A 17755-nucleotide genomic window follows, 5' to 3' on the forward strand; every position below is an offset into this window, starting at 1 on the left:
GGGAGGCTGGAACCTGTCATGCACAGGTCACAGTGTATAGGAACAAAAAGATTGTCCAATCTGAACAAACATTTGGATAAATTAGCATCCTTTGTTTGGGCAGATGTGGATTGGCCAAATTGCCTGGAGAAAGTGTGTCCATTACAAATAGAGCCCACTGTACAGTGTGGGACTGTGCTGTCTAACCCTGTAGTAGGTTAACCTGTAGTATAGTAACTTTTTAATAGTAGGGGATCTGGTTTTGACAACTAGAATTGTGGTAACTGAAAACTAAATAGTAAAATACACGTGTCAGCGACCCATTTCGCACCTGCGCTGTGTGTGTCCACACATTGTTGTTTCAATACAGAAAGCTTCCTGTGTATGGTCTGCTCCCTGTCCAACCCATGTCCGATTTTGGACTGTGGATGGCTCCGACACAACACTGTCCCGTGAACCGGGCTTTTAATTGTGACTTAATTGTAACATGGCCCAGTGTTCAACAGATGCCTCGCACTCCTTTCCAGGTCAGTAACACAAGAGGACAACCAAATATAATAACTGTTCCTCAGTCTCCCCTTCCTCTGAAGTGGAGATGTTAGGTACTAATTTATGGTGAGAAATGATGGGTTTCAATAAATAAAAATGGATCATGATGAGGGCCACTGGTTTGTAATGATGATTAAGTCAAATTCTGTTTTTATTACCCAGATTTTCAGGCCTTCTGGGGCTCACAAAATGTAATTCATGATGTTTTACCATATCAATCTGTACAATTAGTTCTGAGACAGTTTGTGTTTTGTTGGGAGCTGGTTGATCTAAAATTGCACTCAATGGAGCCCTCTAGTGACATCACAGGGAAAATATAATGGAAGCAACCAATTAAGCTGAAGGGGGAGCTTACATTATATCCACGTAAGATTATCATTTACGTGAAGAAAAATATTTATTTTTTTCCTCTAGAATCCTTACAATGTCTTGACCAAGTGGGGTACAATTGCTTTCTGATTTTCCCTTCCTATGAGATGCAACAGATATTTACATTGTGCGTGTTCCTGACAGTGTTTGAGAGACTTGGACCTTGGCACTGAGAATCCGTGCCTTGCCTCTGTACGTATTCATACATCACCCTGCCCCTCTCCAATTCACAGCTGACTAAAATAAGGCAGGCCGTAATTTTTTAAAACACAGGGAAACGACGCATTAATGAGATGCAACCTTTGCAAGAAAGCATCTATTTATAGGGCTGACTGTCTATAAGGACATCAACAACTTGCATTTATATGGTGCCTTTAATGTAGAAAATGCCCTAGCCATTTCATAGAGTAGAAATGGACACTGAGTTAGAAGAAGTTAGAAGAGTTAGGAGAGGTGACCACAAGCACGGTTGAATAGAAAGATTTCGAGCAGGCTTTTAAAGGTGGGGCAAAAATATCCAAATGTAGGGATTCAGGCAGGGAGTACCAGAAATTAGGGCTGAGATGGCTGAAGGCTCTGCAACTGATAGTGAAACAGAAAGAGAAAGGGATGCACAGGAGGCACGATGCGGAGGATCAAAGTGCAAAGGATGGGATGCAAGGTGAGAGGAGAATGCAAAGGTAGGGCAGCGTGAGGCCCTGGAGGGATCTGTAGATGAGGGCGAGGATTTAGAATTTAATGTACAGATAACCAATAGGAGTTAGTGAGGACTAGAATAAGGGGCTAGCAGAGCTTAGTGTGCAAAAGGATGCAGGCAGCAGAGTTTTGAAAAACATGGAGTTTGTGGAGGTTGGAGCTCGGGAGACCAGGAAGGACGATGTTGGAGAAGTTGAGTCTGGAGATAACAAAAGCATGGATAAGGGTTTCAGCGACAGTGGAAAAAAAAGAGGCAGGCAAGGGAAGGGGCAGGCAACGCGGAGGTCTCCGTGATGGATAGGATTGGGGATTTGTAGTTCAACTTGAATTCAAACAGGACATTAAGGATAAGCACAGGTTATGGGCCACCTATCGACAGGAAACATCTGCCTTTCGGAACAAACATGCTGATACATGCCACCCAGTTTTGGAGGCCATGAGGTATATTTATAACTTGCTCCCCGTTATAGAAATAATGGACAGGTGATCCACAACACCAGTTTTGCGCCCGGGTGTCATGCAAAGAAGCTAACCCCACCTGTCTATAGGTTGCTGAGTTTCCCTTCCCTCGACCTGGGCTGTGCTGGAACCAACTGTAAAGTCCAGGTTGCTGCTTCAGCTGTTTACATTTGCAGTTCCTAGAAATCTTGATTCAAGGCAAAATGTTTGGTTGAATTCTGTGATATGATGGCCTTTAGATTGAACAGACCTCAAGTAAACTAAAAGGAACAAATTGAGTCTCAGAAGCCAAAAGCTGTAGTTTTATAGCGCAGTATTTTGCAATTAAAATCAGTTATTTTTAAAGGCAGGCAAGGTGTTTGTGTGTCCTGTGGCTATGAGTGGCTGAGAACATTTTAACTCCCTCGCTCAGTAGTAATAGAGCCCATTCACTATTTGGTTGGTGCTGCAGATGGTGTAACAGAGCTTCTAGCGGACAGGCTTGGTTTGGTACAGAATTAGTGTGTCAAAGGATACTTCGACTCTGCCTCGTTCCTTCATTACACTCTGCCCGGGCCAAGGCTATTAGACACACAGCTTCCCTCCGGTAGGACAGGTATTGGCGGGAACAAGACATTTGAGGAGGGAAAAGTTCACATTTAGGAGGGAACCAGAGCTCAGTTGAAAAGGGTTAAATGCTTATTTTATATGCATCACAGTATGCGCATTTCAAGGGGTATTCCTGTCCAGTAACTTGTCTTGTAACGAACGAAAGTAGACGATCAGCAGAAACCCTGCTGGCCAACCAAGAGAACTCCCGGGAAATTCCGAGCACATGAATTAATAAGGTAAAGCTTTACACTTGTGAAAATAGATGTGGCAGAGGAGGCCTTATAGAGGTATATAAAATATTTAACAGGATAGAAAGTATAAACCCAGAACAATAGTTTTACATATATGCTAACCTAAAAAAAACTTCAAAAAAAGTTGACAGAACCCCAAGCAAACTGACAATTCAAATTACAGCCAATAACTCAAATACTGTATAGCCCTGAATATAGTTTGTCCGGGACCACTTCTTTAAAATGACTGAATAAGTTCATTTGTTTTATTGCACGGGATTGCAGGATTTTTACCAGCGTTTTGGGGATTACATGTCACAATTTGGTGCATTTTCTTTGAAAGCCAAAAACCAAAGGCCCTGCATATGACAATGAAAACGTAGACCTAGAAATTCGGGCACGCCCAATGTTGGGCGACACTGGGTACAATCCCTGCACCTGAATGGTGAGGCGTCCCCGATCCTGGGCCTTATTTCCATGGAATCGGCAAGCTGTGCAGAGCTGCCGGCGAAGTGTAATTGAAGATTGGGCTGCTGCTGACGTCGCAGTGGCCCTTAGGTAATTGATGGAAGGGTTGGCATTCTAGTCTTGAGCCAGGAGGGTAAACGAATGGGCCTCGAGCCAGTAAGAGGCCGGGAGGGGAGTGGGGGGGAACGACTTGCATTCTTGTAATGTGGGGTCAGGAGGAGCACTCCTGTCCCTTCCAGTCCCACATTCAGCTAAGTATAGGAGCCTTCCTGCCAGTTAGTGCCAATTCAGCACTGTGCGAATTCAGCACGTAATGAGTGAAGCGCTGGGGCAAAGAACGGATCTTGCTTGGCACATAGGACCCTAATTTGAATTAATGATTCTGGCCTTTAAATGTTCCTGACGTGTGATCCTGCCACCAGCACATCTACCTTATCCAATATGGTGGCCGATGCACTTTCGGCTGGAGATGTGTTCACACTTTCTGCACGCCATATTGGGAGCTTAGTTGGCTGGTTAGCCCTTGTAAAACAGGCGCTGTGCAGCCGACTTTCCAGGCCGTAGTTATACCGTGACTGCAATGAGTCATGAGCTTGTCATCGACTGCAGGTATAGCCAATGCATTTTCCACCATTTTACATTTGGCATCTGAAATTATATAATTTACTTCCACCGTTTCACTAAATACTTACAAGAACGTTAATACTTTTGCTAATACTGCATTTTAATAAAAACAACCATATGCTTGAAGTAATACAAGGTCAAACTTAATGCTTCTTCTGAATGGAACAGTGCTTTTACTCAACGCATTTGATTTTTCACCAACTGAATTGCATTTTTCAAGATTATATATACAAAAACCAAGCTAACAAATTTAACATGTAATTGCTGCTATAATTTAACATTACCTACTGTAATTCTGACTTTGAAAGAAAGAACCAGCACTTATGTAGCATCTTATCATATTCTCAGGATGTCCCGATGGATTAATTTTTGAAGTGAAGGGAAGATTGTTGGTCAGGACACCAGAAAAACTCCTTGCTGTTCTTCAAATAGTGCCATAGGATCTGTTATGCCCACCTAAGCAGACAAATGGGGCCTTGGTTTAACATCTCATTTGAACGAAGGCAGCTCCGATAATGTTGCATTCCCTCAGTACTGCACTGAAGGCATCAGCTTAGATTATGTGTTCAAGTTCATAGTAGGGCTTGAATCCGCAACCTGACTCAAAGACAAGAATACTAGCACTCGGCCAAGAAGCCAGAAATGATTTATCCTGGTAAGGTTACAAATATTTTAAATATTAAAATTAAGTAGTTATCAGAAGTAAGAATTGATTCTTGATTTTTGTAACAACAAAAGGTAACGCATAATGGGGGCTCCCTGATGCCCCACCGTAATATTGGTGAAAGATTGGCGGTAATGCTGGAGAAAAGGTACAAACCGCCGTTTACATAATTTCTCCGGGGTTTTTGTTGATCTTCTGCCGAAGTTACAGTGGGAGATTAGACGAACACCTACGGAAATTCTAGGTGAGCGAGTATAACACAACAGGTCTCATGTATGCAGGTGAAATTGCTGAATGATGCAATAATATAAATAATAAGTAGCTCTGGATTTCACACATGGGTTGGGGGAAGCCCTTCACGTGCATGTTTAGGAGTTCCAAATCATGAAAAAGAACTCCTTGGAAATATATTTTGTGCGCCACAAACCTATCCTGTGCTGGGACTTTGATGTCATTGAAAAAAGGTGACAAAATTAAAGTGCCCTTTGCCACTTCTTAGTGAGTCCTGAAGAGTTGTGACCAGGCTGAAGTTGGCATCTATCACAACCACTAGGTACTGATATGGATGGACAATTAGGAAAGATGGCTCCTGTAGCTTCCAATCTATGCTTTTGTGATTCCTTTCTTGAGCTGTGCAATGCGATATTACCAGAGGTGGGGCATCCACCACCATATCCCACTGGTTAGCCTACTGCCCAGTCATTCATTTGTTCATCTGATAGAGTACAGGTTGAGTGTCCGAAATCCGAAACCTCGGGTGCCGAGGGCGTTCTGGATTCCGGGTATTTCCGGATTTTGGAACGTCTTTGCCTGAGTCGAGGTAGGTGGGGTCTGGCAGCCGAGGTAAGGGGTAGAGGGGGGAGAAGAGGGGGAGCCGGGGCCAGGGGGGGAGAGAAGGGGGGAGCCGGGGCCAGGGGGGGAGAGAAGGGGGGAGCCGGGGCCAGGGGGGAGAGAAAGGGGGGAGCCGGGGCCGGAGGCAGAAGGCGGGGTGCCGGGGCCGGGGGTGAGGTCGGGGCGCCGAGGGCCGGGGCGGGCGAAGTCGCGGCGAAGTCGGGGCGGGTGAAGTCGGGCCGGAAGGCGGGTCGCCGAGGGCCGTGGTGAGGTCGAGCCGCCGAGGGCCGGGGCGGGCGAAGTCGCGGTGAAGTCGGGCCGGAGGTCGGATCGCCGAGGGCTGGGGCAAGGCAGGGGCGAGGCCGGGCTGCCGAAGGCCGGGCCGCCGAGGGCCGGTGCAAAGTCGGGCCGCCGAGGCGGGCGGAGTCCGGATTTTGGAACACTTTCCGGTTTCCAGATGACCCCCACCACAGATCGGCCCGGTGTCCGGATTCCGGAACATTCCGAATTTTGGAACTCCGGCTTTCGGATGCTCAACCTGTATAGCACAACAGATCTGTAGTAAATTCCACCAATAACAAAATAACATCTGCAAAAAAAGAGTGCCACAATCCTTTCAGATTTGTCCAGAACAGACATGTTCTGCAAGACCATCTTTTAGAATGTCTTACAACACTTTCTTGATGAAAAATGAATACGATGGATGACAGTGGACAACCTTGCTTCCTCCTCTTTTGAGATATATGTGCAGGGACTAGAGAGGGGAGAAAAATAAGCCACTCCCCATCACTTTTCATTGACTCTTGGTACAAACTATGTGGATGTCAGATAAGAACAGGATTGCCCCCACCCCCCACTGTCAAATAGAATGGCTACTCGGATGAAGTATTGGAGAGTATCCGATACCTGCGTAAACATCCCCAGCAAGAGCCAGTGCCTTTGGGGGCAGAAGAGGTGAAAATTGGAGGAGAAAAAAAGGGAACAAAATTCTTTCGGACCAATGTGCCAGTTTTGCTGGCTGTGTCACTTAACGAAACCTTAAGTTGCTTATTCTTCCTAAGATCCATCACAACATTTTACAACAAATAACATGTAGTAATGAACTTCCAGTTCTCTTTTCTGTAGATCTGTCATAGTTAGTGAGTATTGGGCTGGATTTTCGGTTTTGATCATTTCGGGGCAGTAATGGCGGCGGGCCCATTATACTTTAAAAATGATCACAACAGAGGAAAATTAGAAGGTGCAGTTATCATAGAAAGATAGAAATTTACAGCGCAGGAAGTCATTTTGGCCCATCGTGGCCGACAAAGAGTTGCACGGACTTCGGTCAGCAGCCCTAAATGTTACATATAAACCTATGAACAAAGGCGGAAAGATAAAGAGCACCCAGCCCAACCAGTCTGCCCCACACAACTGCGACACCCCTTATAGTGAAACATTCTACACTTCACCTCAACCGGAGCCATGTGATCTCCTGGGAGAGGCAAAAACCAGATAAAAACCCAGGCCAATTTGGGGGAAAAAAATCTGGGAAAATTCCTCTCCAACCCATGTACCACACTTTCAATTGTCAGACTGTCGGTATATTGTGACACTAAATAATCCAACATTTCTCGATGATTGTTCAATTAACAATACAAGCAAAGTGAACCAAAAGAAGGCGGCTTGACTGCACTCACCATAACGGATTCATTCATGTCCCTCATCTGAAAAACGTCCATGCAAACCTCGGTTCGGTTCTGTGGTAAATTTGGCACAGCCTCATTGCTGCCAGAGAGGTTGGTTTGTGGGATATCAAAGTAAGTACTGTCTGGTTCTCTGAAACAAATGAATGCCACGATTCACTAAATGAGATTGAATGAAACTGGCTCCAAGCTCAGATGTGCCAACCTTATTCATTATCAGTTGGTGGGAAGCAACTGAAAAAATATTTTAATTGACTTAGGATGGAAGCGTTTTTAAAAAAAAAAAAAATACTTTTCTAATGCATTTTGTGCTCATCAAATGGAGGGATGTGAATGCTGGGAAATATAACCCCTTCATTTTCAGGCTCCCAATGTCAGCATCAAGCATTCCCAGGTCGGGGAAAGCAGGAGTTAGCTGCAATGCAAAACTCCCTCTACTGTGCTGCGACAATGCACCTCACCCCTACTGCGCCAATGTGGCAGTTCTCATTTTCTACATCAGCCAGCCTGTGGTTTCTCTGAGCGAGATTGCCAATTAGTGCTGAATTAAGGCTAGTTTTGGTGCTGTGGACCCATGCCCACTAGGAATTATATTGAGAATTCTCGCAGACAGCAGGCAGGGGAGGCATTCATTCTACCAGTCTAAACTGGATTACAACCAAAATCCAAGCGGTGAGTAAACGGATATTAGTAAAGGCAGTTGGTAGGGGTTGGTGTTGGTTATGGGCAAGGTATTGTGTTGTAGTTGGACCTTCTATTGTTAGTTAACACAGTGAATTTTAGTTTTGACAGGCGACAGATGATATTTTTCCATTTTAAAATTTAGATTATTCTTAGAAGAAAATGCTGGCAGTCTGACTCCTGCTAGTCTCTCTGATCCAAAGTCCTGATTCCTACTGGTTTCCTTGACCCAAAGCTCTGACTGCCATTCATTCCTGACCCAAAGACCTGAATCCTGCTGGTTTCCCTGACACAAAGCCCTGAGTCCCACTGGTTGCCTGACCTGAAGCCCTGTTCTCACCGGTCTCCTTAGATGCCAGCTCAAGGCTCAGCTGGTTAACACGGTGAATAGCTCAACTATCCAACAAAGCTCACGGGGCCGCGAAAAGGACTGGGAACTCCGTCTCATTTTTGAAGTCTATTATTATCATCTCTATCAAGAGTACACTGGGAATCAAACTGCCACCTTTCTGGTCTTTATGGATTACAACCAAATTATGAGCTGGATTACAACCAAATTTCAAGAGGCGAGTAAAGTGATATTAGTAAAGGCTGTCGGTAGGGGTTGGTGTTGGTTATGGGCAAGGTATTGTGTTGTAGTTGGACCTTCTATTATTAGTTAACACAGTGAATTTTAGTTTTGACAGACGATAGATGATATTTTTCCATTTTAAAATTGAGATTATTCTTAGAAGTAAATGCTGGCAGTCTGACTCCTGCTGAGCCATCAGGGGAGCTAGAATTCACCCTGAATATTTTCCAGTGTGTTGCCTCTCAGTAGTGGAGCACCATCCCTCAAGGAAATGTCTAGTTTTATGTGCTTGCTACTCATCAAAAGCACCTCCAATGACTAGAGAGAATTTGCAGCAAATACATATTAATATTCTGTAGGAGGACAATTGGGAGCTGCATTAGAGCTGCAGAGTCTATTTGGGGGGGAAAAAAACAGAATTGCAGACTTACAAACTACTCCAGAGATGTTCAAATGTAGGGCCTTCATCTGCTGGGGAAGACTGGGCCATCTTGGCTATGGGATGGTCCAGTGATGGGTAAAGTACTCTGTAACCAAAAGAAACAAACAATGATAAACACACTTTGTATCATGGAGTGATGGACTTATTTTTAAATGTTTTGACACTTATATTCAGCTACTCAACTGAAGCTTAACAATTGTTATAATCAAGTTGGTGTGCCTGTTCATGGTACATCAACTTCAAAATTCACGTCCCCATTTTTATTCCCTCCATGGTCCTGTTCAACTTTATCTGAGCAATTTTCTCCAGTCATATGTCAAAGTCTGCACCCTCTGCTCACCTGACTCTGTTTTACTACTCATCCCAGCTCGCTCTGTTCAAACATTGTCGACCCATCTTTCAGTCACTGCAACCTGCTCTTTGGCAGTCTCTCCCTGAGCTGCTTCACTTTCCTAATTCTACTGCCTCCTCCAAAAAGCCCTTTTAAATCTAACACCTTAGAAATTAGCAGCTTAGTCAGAGTTGCAGGAGAATGACCTAAATCACTGCTCTCCCACATTTACCTGAAAAGCAATAACAACAATGTCAGTGGTGACATAAGAAATAGGAGCAGGAGTAGGCCAAACGGTTGCTCGAGCCTGCTCCGCAATGTGTGATATTCATCCATCCAGCAAGCCATGGTGAAGGCACATACTGAGTTGGTCACTTATATCCGCGCGCTTACGTCATGATGTGGACGAGGCCACTGACGTGTTGAATCTGACTCAGCATGTTTAGTGGACAGTTCATTGTGCTTTGAAGACGAGCAGCAGTAGGGGAGACCTACTCAAAAATTGGGCTTGTAATTGCCACTGGTAGATTTCTTTCGTGTGCAAGATCTGTAGCCGAGCGGTGCACTTCGGTTGCTCTCTCACAACAACAACTTGTATTTATATAGCACCTTGAATGTAGTAAAACGTCCCAAGAGGCTTCACAGGAGTATTATCAGATAAAATTTTACACCGAACCACGTAAGGAGATATTAGGGCAGAGGAACAAGGTAGGTTTTAAGGAGTGTCTTAAAGGAGAAAAGAGAGTTAAAGCAGTTTAGGGAGGGAATTCCAGAGCTTAGGGTCTTGGCAGCTGAAGGCATGGTCACAATGGTGGAGCAATTAAAATCGGGATGCTCAAGAGGCTAGAATTAGAGGAGCACAGATAGTTTGAGGGTTGTAGAGCTGGAGGAGATTACAGAGATCGGGCTGGTCGCGGCCATGGAGGGATTTGAAAACAAGGATGATCATTTTAAAATTGCACATTGCTTAACTGGGCTGTGGAGAGCTACGAAAATAAAAGCCGTTTTTGATCTGAATCTCGTCGTCAGAAACTTTCCCATTTCTTGCTTTGGGTTTTCCTGTTCCTCTTGTAAAGAGCTATGAGATATGTTCTACACAAGTGGTGATAAATGAATGTAAGTTGGTCTTATTGATTTAATTAACACAGAAAAGGTTGTAATATATGGCTACATGAATAAAATTTAAAGAACCAGTGACAACTCATTATCTATGTGATCAACAAAGTGTACTCCAATCGCTAGTTTGTAGTAATAATTAAACATTGGTATTGACCCATGCTGACCAGAAGATGTCAGGCTTGATTCTCAGTCTGTGGTGAGTGGATCTCAGCTGGGGTGGTGGTAGGCGTGTGATAATTAGCCTCAGTATTCGAGGCTCCAGCTCATCATTGCTGTTCGGTACCCCATGTTGAAAAATGCATGTGTGTGGGCAATATTGGGATGACAGGATTGAGCATAGATGCGATGAGCCCTTTCCCATGGTCAAACAACCAGTGCAAACTCACACGAAGCATGACCAACTAACCGAGGTACTAGAGGGCGGTCTGTGTTCATGGAACTGCACCACCACAGCATGGCTCAGTGCCTTCAAGAAGAGGAGAAAATTGGGGCAAAGAAATATGGTTAATCCTTTATGGTAATCTAGAAGTGGTGGGCGATCAAATTAGCAATGAGACAGTAAGGGCTAGAAATTGCGTAGCGCCCCATTTGGGGCACTAACTTTTGGAAGAGCGCAAAAGTATTGGCAGGCGAAAAAGATTTGCTGCCGCCGGGAACTTCCGCTTTAGCGCTCCAAGAGGGAAGTGGAGTGCTAAATCAAGCGCTACCACTTCCCTTAGCTCTAATGTGTGTGGTAGCGGCAGAGTGCTGAACAATGTTCAGTGCAGTTTTGCATTCTGTACAGGCTCCTTCCCTCGCTTAAAGGGAAGGGCCAATGATGGGCTGAATGAATCTTCATGCTGTCTCTGTGGCACCATGGGACCTGCGCTACATGCATAACAGCCCCAAGCACTCTAAGAGAGTGGAGGGCTGAGGAATCGCCGGGTCAAAGTCAATCAGAAGGCACCAGACCAGGAAGAGAAATAAATTTTGCCTTTCCTGACCACCACCAGATGACATCACGATCTATGGGGTGCAAGAGAACGAGGTGGCAAGTGTTAGCGCCAGCGCAAAACTGCTAGTGAAGTTCGCAGATGTCAGTGAAATTGGCGCACCTGGTCGGTAACCCCTTAGCACCCCGTTACCGCCCCCGCAGGTGCTAACGGGAGGCGCAAACCAGGCGAATTTCTAGGGATTAAAATTAATTACAAGAAATTTTATGAATATTTTTAACCAGTACTGTGCTACAAAAGATCCTTAGCATTGACGCAGAAAGATAATATTGGCATTTCAACGTATTAGAAAGCAACAATGTTAAAGGTCCCACTGTTTTTGAATGGAAATGGGAATTGACCATTCGCCCTGCTTACAGTGGAAACATTTTGAAGTTATTTGTGTAAAATGAAGACATCACTTTCCTAACCTATCTGTGACTCATTAATACTTATTGGGTGAACAGTTTAAAAAAAAACATTTCGATGCACACAATGATCACCAAGGTTTAACCCGAATTGCGATGTCAAATCCTACCTTACGTCTGATTATGGCTCTGTTGAAAAAGGCAGCCAGGGGATGGGGGGAGAACTAATTTTTTTCTAGTGCTGGGATGAAAGCTTGCTATGTTTTGATTTAATTATTTGAGTAATGACTGTTTTGTTCTCCCCACACTGCAGTTTGTGCTATGATTAATACTACTGTTGGCCCTTGTTAGTACATCGTGTGTTTGTTTCAATGTTGACTTCTTTCTTTTGCTAAAATTGTATGGTGCTCCAAAATAGGTTCTATTAATAAAATCATCTCTGATGGTTCAATTGGTAAATGCAAATACAGATCAGGGAATGACCCAGGTATGATCCCTGGTCTGTGCTGAGTTAGCTGATCTCAGCCACACTAACATTGCAATTGGCCTTGATACACTCTGGTCAGGGAGGAGAAAATTGGCCAGGTTTCCTGGTCCCAATTGCTATCCAGTGTGCTGGCACATTCATGTTAGATGAGGACAGAATCAGACACGGCTGTGATGCCTTCAATGGTCTGTTCATACCTGTTGATACTCACTGACTAGGCTCATGAACAAAAAATGACCATGTGGATAGGTTATCAGATAGCAAGCAGCACCCATGGAACCACAGAGGTGATTCCATGGCCCTTGTGGGAAGCTGAGCTTACAGGAAGCATGTGTTGGACAATCAGTATTGCAGCTCTTCCCCAATCTACGGTTCCTGCAAGTGTAGCTTCCTTGCTGGAAGCATAGGATTGTGGAATCATCCCTCATATCTCGTCATGAGTCAAACCTTTCAGGAGATGAGGGAAGAAAGTTGGAAGCAGTCAATGTGTTGCATTATATATAATAAATTGAGGACAGTCTGGTGGTATGTGAAGCTGAAGCTCAATGGAATCCTAAGATGTGAGTGCCTACAATTCTGCAATATTTATCAGATCATTAGGGGAGGTGCCTTGCTGAGACAGATTGCTTCTCCAAAGGGAGGGAAAAATCAGGAGGTTGGGTCACAATGGTTCTTTAACTCTTGTGCCATTTCTGTTTATATGGGTGCATGGAATTGAAAAGAAAAGACTTGCATTTATATTGCATCTTGCCACATTTCAGAAACATCACAAAGGATTTCACATAATGGATTGATTTTAGAGTGCAGTGACTTATTACATAAGCAATTGTGGCACCCAGTAAAGCACACAGCAAGATCCCACAAATAACAATGCAATGAATGACCAGTCAATCAGTTTTTAGTGATGTTGTTTAAGGGAGGAATGTTTGCTAGGGCACGGAGAGATCTACCTATTCTTTTTTGAATAGTACCATGGAATCTTCAGCATCAACCTGAATAGGCAGATGAGGTTCAATGCCTTATCCAAAGGACTGTTACTCTGACAATACAACACTTTGTCAACAGTGCACTGGGGAGTCAACCCAGCTTATGTGCTTAAGCCCAGAAGTGGGGCTTGAACCGAGGACCTTCAAAAAAAGAGTGCTACCAACTGAGTCAAACTGACACTTCACTGTTGCATTTGGGCAGGCAATAGACCTGTAGAATCATCAGAAAGAATGAATCATTTCATAACTTATCCAGAAAAGTTCACTATCACTTGCTTATGATTTGTAATGTGAGCCACCATGTGTCTGTGAACAGTCTGTGCACTGCGCATGTATTTATCCTGTATTCTCCATACTATGTATTTCATTCCAATGAGCCTCTAGAGGGCCTCAGTGTGTGACTATCAGTCTGTTCAGGGCGTACTGGGAAAATATAATCTTTGCCAAAATGGACGTGCCCAAACCTGCCCAGAAGGTTCGTATCACCCTTGATCTGCCACCTTATCCATCTGTTCCAGTCGGCCTCCAGGGACCCAGATGAATGAAACATTACTACACACCTGAGCCCAAACCAACCTCAATTGGAAACATATGAGTAAAACTAGTCAGCCTGTCAAAACTACCTTTACAGCCTCCTAACACAATGACCCAATTGTTCTTTACATCTCTAACCCACTCCAAGCTATGGAGCCAATGCAGCACTTGCCCTTAACCCTAAGATTGCAAAAAGTATCACACCTACCAACTCCTCTACTTTCATTGTGAAAACATAATCTCTGCATTTTCTCAAGGCATTTGTCTCTGGTCTGATGTGTCTCACTAGACGTTGATCAGTGGTAATGTACATAGTGATGTCACTGCATCGCCGCTTAATTTTAAGAAACTGTAAAAATGTTGACTGCACTTGTCACAACTTATCCTAGTGCAGCAAGTTCCCTGTAGGTTCAAAATCTCCAATTACCGTGTTACCACAGTTGATAGCATTCTTGCGCTGAGTCAGAAGATTGTGGTTTCAAGGCCCGTTTCAGGACCTGAGCACATAATCTAGGCTGACACTTCAGTGCAGTACTGAGGAAGTCCTGTATTGTTAGAGGTACCTTCTTTCAGATTCGGCAGATCAAACTGTTAAACTCGGCATAGAAGAGCAAGGAGTTCTCCTCATGTCCTGGCCAATATTACTCCCACAACGAAATACCGGCTAACTTGTCATTCATCTTATTTGCTGTTCGTGGGATCTTGCTGTGTGAAAATTGGAGTAACCGAGCCGACTCACAAAAGCATTTTGATCTGTTGACAAATCTTCAAAATAACTCCACAATTATGTTTAAGTTAGAGCTGCTTCCACCTATTTCCAATGTGGTGGTTGTAAGTCCTCGATATTAGGGTCAGGTGGACCCAAGCCTGCCATGGGGTCCCTACTTTCATTTTGTAGAAACCTACTGAAAATGATCAGAACTTTGATGAACAGATGATAGTCAGCACCTTCTCCCTGCTGGACCAGAATAGGCATTCTATGGGTACATCTTTCAGCTGAGCTACGGACAGCAACAAAGTCTCTTCTAATATCTCCACCCGCAGAGAATCAAAATAAAAGCTTGTTGTTTGATCAGCAATCCCTCCCACACTTTTGGCCATCAACCTCCCTTTCTCTTTAATAAGCTTCCTTGGCCTCGAAATTCACGATCCTGGGAAGGACCATTACTGCCCGTTTGCGCCGGCCATTCGTCAAAATCGAATGGCTGCCGCTTTGGGCTCGACTGGTCGCCCCAACATAGATTTGGTCCGAGAGGTCTTGCAGCGGTGTGGGCCACCGCTGACTCTCGCGGCGGTGTGGGGCTTGCGGCAGTAGTGACGCGCTAAAAGTGCGCACTGCTGCCGCTCCGCCCCCGGACCCATTTTCAGAGTTGAAAAAGCCGGCCCTTTAACCGACGCAAGTTTTTAGGGCCGGTGCAGAGTGGCAGCGATCTCGGGGCCGTGGGCGGGTAGAGAGACAAGAAGGTAAGATCTAAACCTGAGGATGTACAGCACAGAATCCGCACTCAAGGGGAGAGAGACAGGGAGAGGGAAAGAGAGAGGGAGAGGGAAAGAGAGAGGGCGAGTGAGAAGGGGGAGGGAGAGCGCGAGGGAGGGAGGGAAAGAGAAAGTGGGAGAGAGAGAGAGAGAGAGAGAGTGAGGGAAGGGAGCAAAACAGGAAGGAGAGATAGAAGTGAGGAAAGGGAATGGGAAACAGAATGAGAAAATGTGATTGCAAGAGAAATAGAAATAGAGGAAGAAAATACTAGAGTGTGAGAGAAATAGAGATCTCAAGATTCACAGAGAAAATTGAAATCTCAATCCAGGGGCTCAGACTGGAAATGTCGCCCCCAGCTCAGCATTCCGAGCGGTAACAAATGGGAATCTGTTCCCCCTCCACCGCCTCCAGGCTGGATCTAAGGTCGTCCCACCCTCTGTCATCGAACTACAGTACGCAGACGACGCTTGCGTCTGCGTACACTCGGAGGGCAAACTCCAAGCCATCGTCAACATCTTCACCGAGGCATACGAAAGCATGGGCCTTACACTAAACATCTGTAAGACAAAGGTCCTCCACCAACCTGACCCTGCCACACAGCACTGCCCCCCAGTTATCAAAATCCACGGTGAGGCCTTGGACAACGTGGACAATTTCCCAAAACTTCGGGAGCCTACTGTCGGCAAGGGCAGACGCCGATGACTAGGTCCAACACCGCCTTCAGTGTGCCAGCGCAGCCTTCGGTTGCTTGATGAAGAGAGTTTTTGAAGTCTAGGACCTAAAATCTGGCACCAAGCTTATGGTCTACAGGGCAGGAGTGATACCCGCCGTCCTATATGGCTCAGAGACGTGCGCCCGAAATTAGTGAAAGCTAAGTTCCGCCCAAGTACCGTCCAAAGCACCGCTGAGATCCTGACAGTACTTTGGGCAGAAGTTTCATGGAAAAATCTAGGAAAGACCGCCATCGGCAAAAATGTTACTTGCACGCCGATTCTGGGCGGCAGCTCCCATTCTTGGCGGCAAATGCAATCTTCAGCAAAGTATTGCCGAGGACTGAGTTGGGCCCAGGGAGGGGGTTACTGACCAAATAAAAAAAATTCTAAATATTTTTAAAAATCCACGAGAGATCCTTCAGGGGACTCCCATCCACCTAAATCCCTGCAAAAAAAGTAAAGAAAAGTGGACTAACTTTTTTTTCCCCAGGTCTTCATAACTACCGTTGAGGTTAGACCTGCCTCCACGCAGCGGGTCTTTCCCCATGCTGGAGCGGAAGCCTGCCCGGACAAAACTGGCAGCTCGGCGGGCGGGAGGACTCTTCTGGGCAGCGCACACCGGTGGACGATACCCAGCAGTCTTCTCTCCCTACCGGCGGGAGGCCTCCACCAAACTCGCTCGAAGCGGAGACCGCCCAGAAACCAGGGAGACCGCCGAGAAAACTCAATTTCGGGACTGTGGACTATTTCCAACAGACACCTCAAAGCACTGGAGAAGTACCACCAACGCTGCCTCCACAAGATCCTGCAAATCCATTGGGAGGACAGATGCACCAACGTCAGTGCTATGTCTGTAGTGCACTTGTGAATGGCTCCACGAGGCAATGTGTTGTACTCAAACTGTAGTGACCTTGGTCCTTTATTTGCAACTCCAGAGTGAGGCACAAGCATGGTGAGCAGCCTTTTATATTGGGCCCTGCACACCTATGCCGGTGACCCTCAGGTCTCCCACCGCAGTGCCATCTGTGGACAGCCTCTGCCACAGGAGCAGGAAACCCTGGTCTCCACCAGTTACACCCTCTAGTGGTGCCAGCATAGTATATACATAATGTAAACCTTATTGATAGTACATCAGGTAACAAGTCTCCATCTTATGTAACTATACAGTGACTACACAGAGAGTATATCTATAGTCTGCATATATATCAGTCAGTGTTCTCGATCAGGCCAACATCCCCAGCATCGAAGCACTGACCACACTCGATCAGCTCCGCTGGGCAGGCCACATCGTCCGCATGCCTGACACAAGACTCCCAAAGCAAGCGGTCTTCTCAGAGCCTCGACACGGCAAGCTAGCCCCAGGTGGGTGGAGGAAACGTTTCAAGGACACTCTCAAAGCCTCCTTGATAAAGTGAAACATCCCCAGCGGCACCTGGGAATCCCTGGCTCAAGACTGCCCAAAGTGGAGGAAGAACATCAGGGAGGGCGCTGAGCACCTCGGGTCTTGCCGCCAAGAGCATGCAGAAACTAAGCGCAGACAGCGGAAGGAGCGTGCGGCAAACCAGTCCCACCCACCCTTTCCTTCAACCACTGTCTGCCCCACCTGTGACAGAGATGGTAGGTCCCGCATGAATAATTCACCAGGGGCCGCACAATACCACCACTACCAATCTGAGGGAGGTCAGGGCGGTGCTGTGGTGCCACACTGGAAGATCCCCCATGGCTCGTGGTGGACCCAGCCGCGAAAGCAACACTGAGGTCTCGGGGGTATCCAGCTGAGACTGCATGCAAGCAGCCACAGTCTGAAAACCACCAGATACGACAGCACTTAGACGCTCCGCCGACTCTTGCAGAGCTGCGGCCATCCTCTACAAAGCAGCACCGAATAGCTTGTTCCCTCGCGCCTGTGCTGTAATGGCAGCTGCCACAT

The 17755-nt window shown here is 45.8% G+C and overlaps 1 protein-coding gene across 1 annotated transcript in view; it reads left to right on the forward strand.

Annotated features, from left to right (window-relative positions):
- The first annotated feature begins 2604 nt into the window (after window positions 1-2604).
- wrap73 (WD repeat containing, antisense to TP73) overlaps window positions 2605-17755 on the forward strand; it is a 152164-nt gene continuing 137013 nt past the window's right edge. The window contains exons 1-2 of the mRNA XM_070860467.1: window positions 2605-2879; window positions 4314-4620. The gene's annotated coding sequence lies outside the window, so the exon portion shown is untranslated. The remainder of the gene's footprint in view (window positions 2880-4313; window positions 4621-17755) is intronic.

This window comes from Pristiophorus japonicus, chromosome 18 (assembly GCF_044704955.1).
Source record: "Pristiophorus japonicus isolate sPriJap1 chromosome 18, sPriJap1.hap1, whole genome shotgun sequence".
In the NCBI taxonomy this organism is placed as follows: Eukaryota; Metazoa; Chordata; class Chondrichthyes; family Pristiophoridae; genus Pristiophorus; species Pristiophorus japonicus.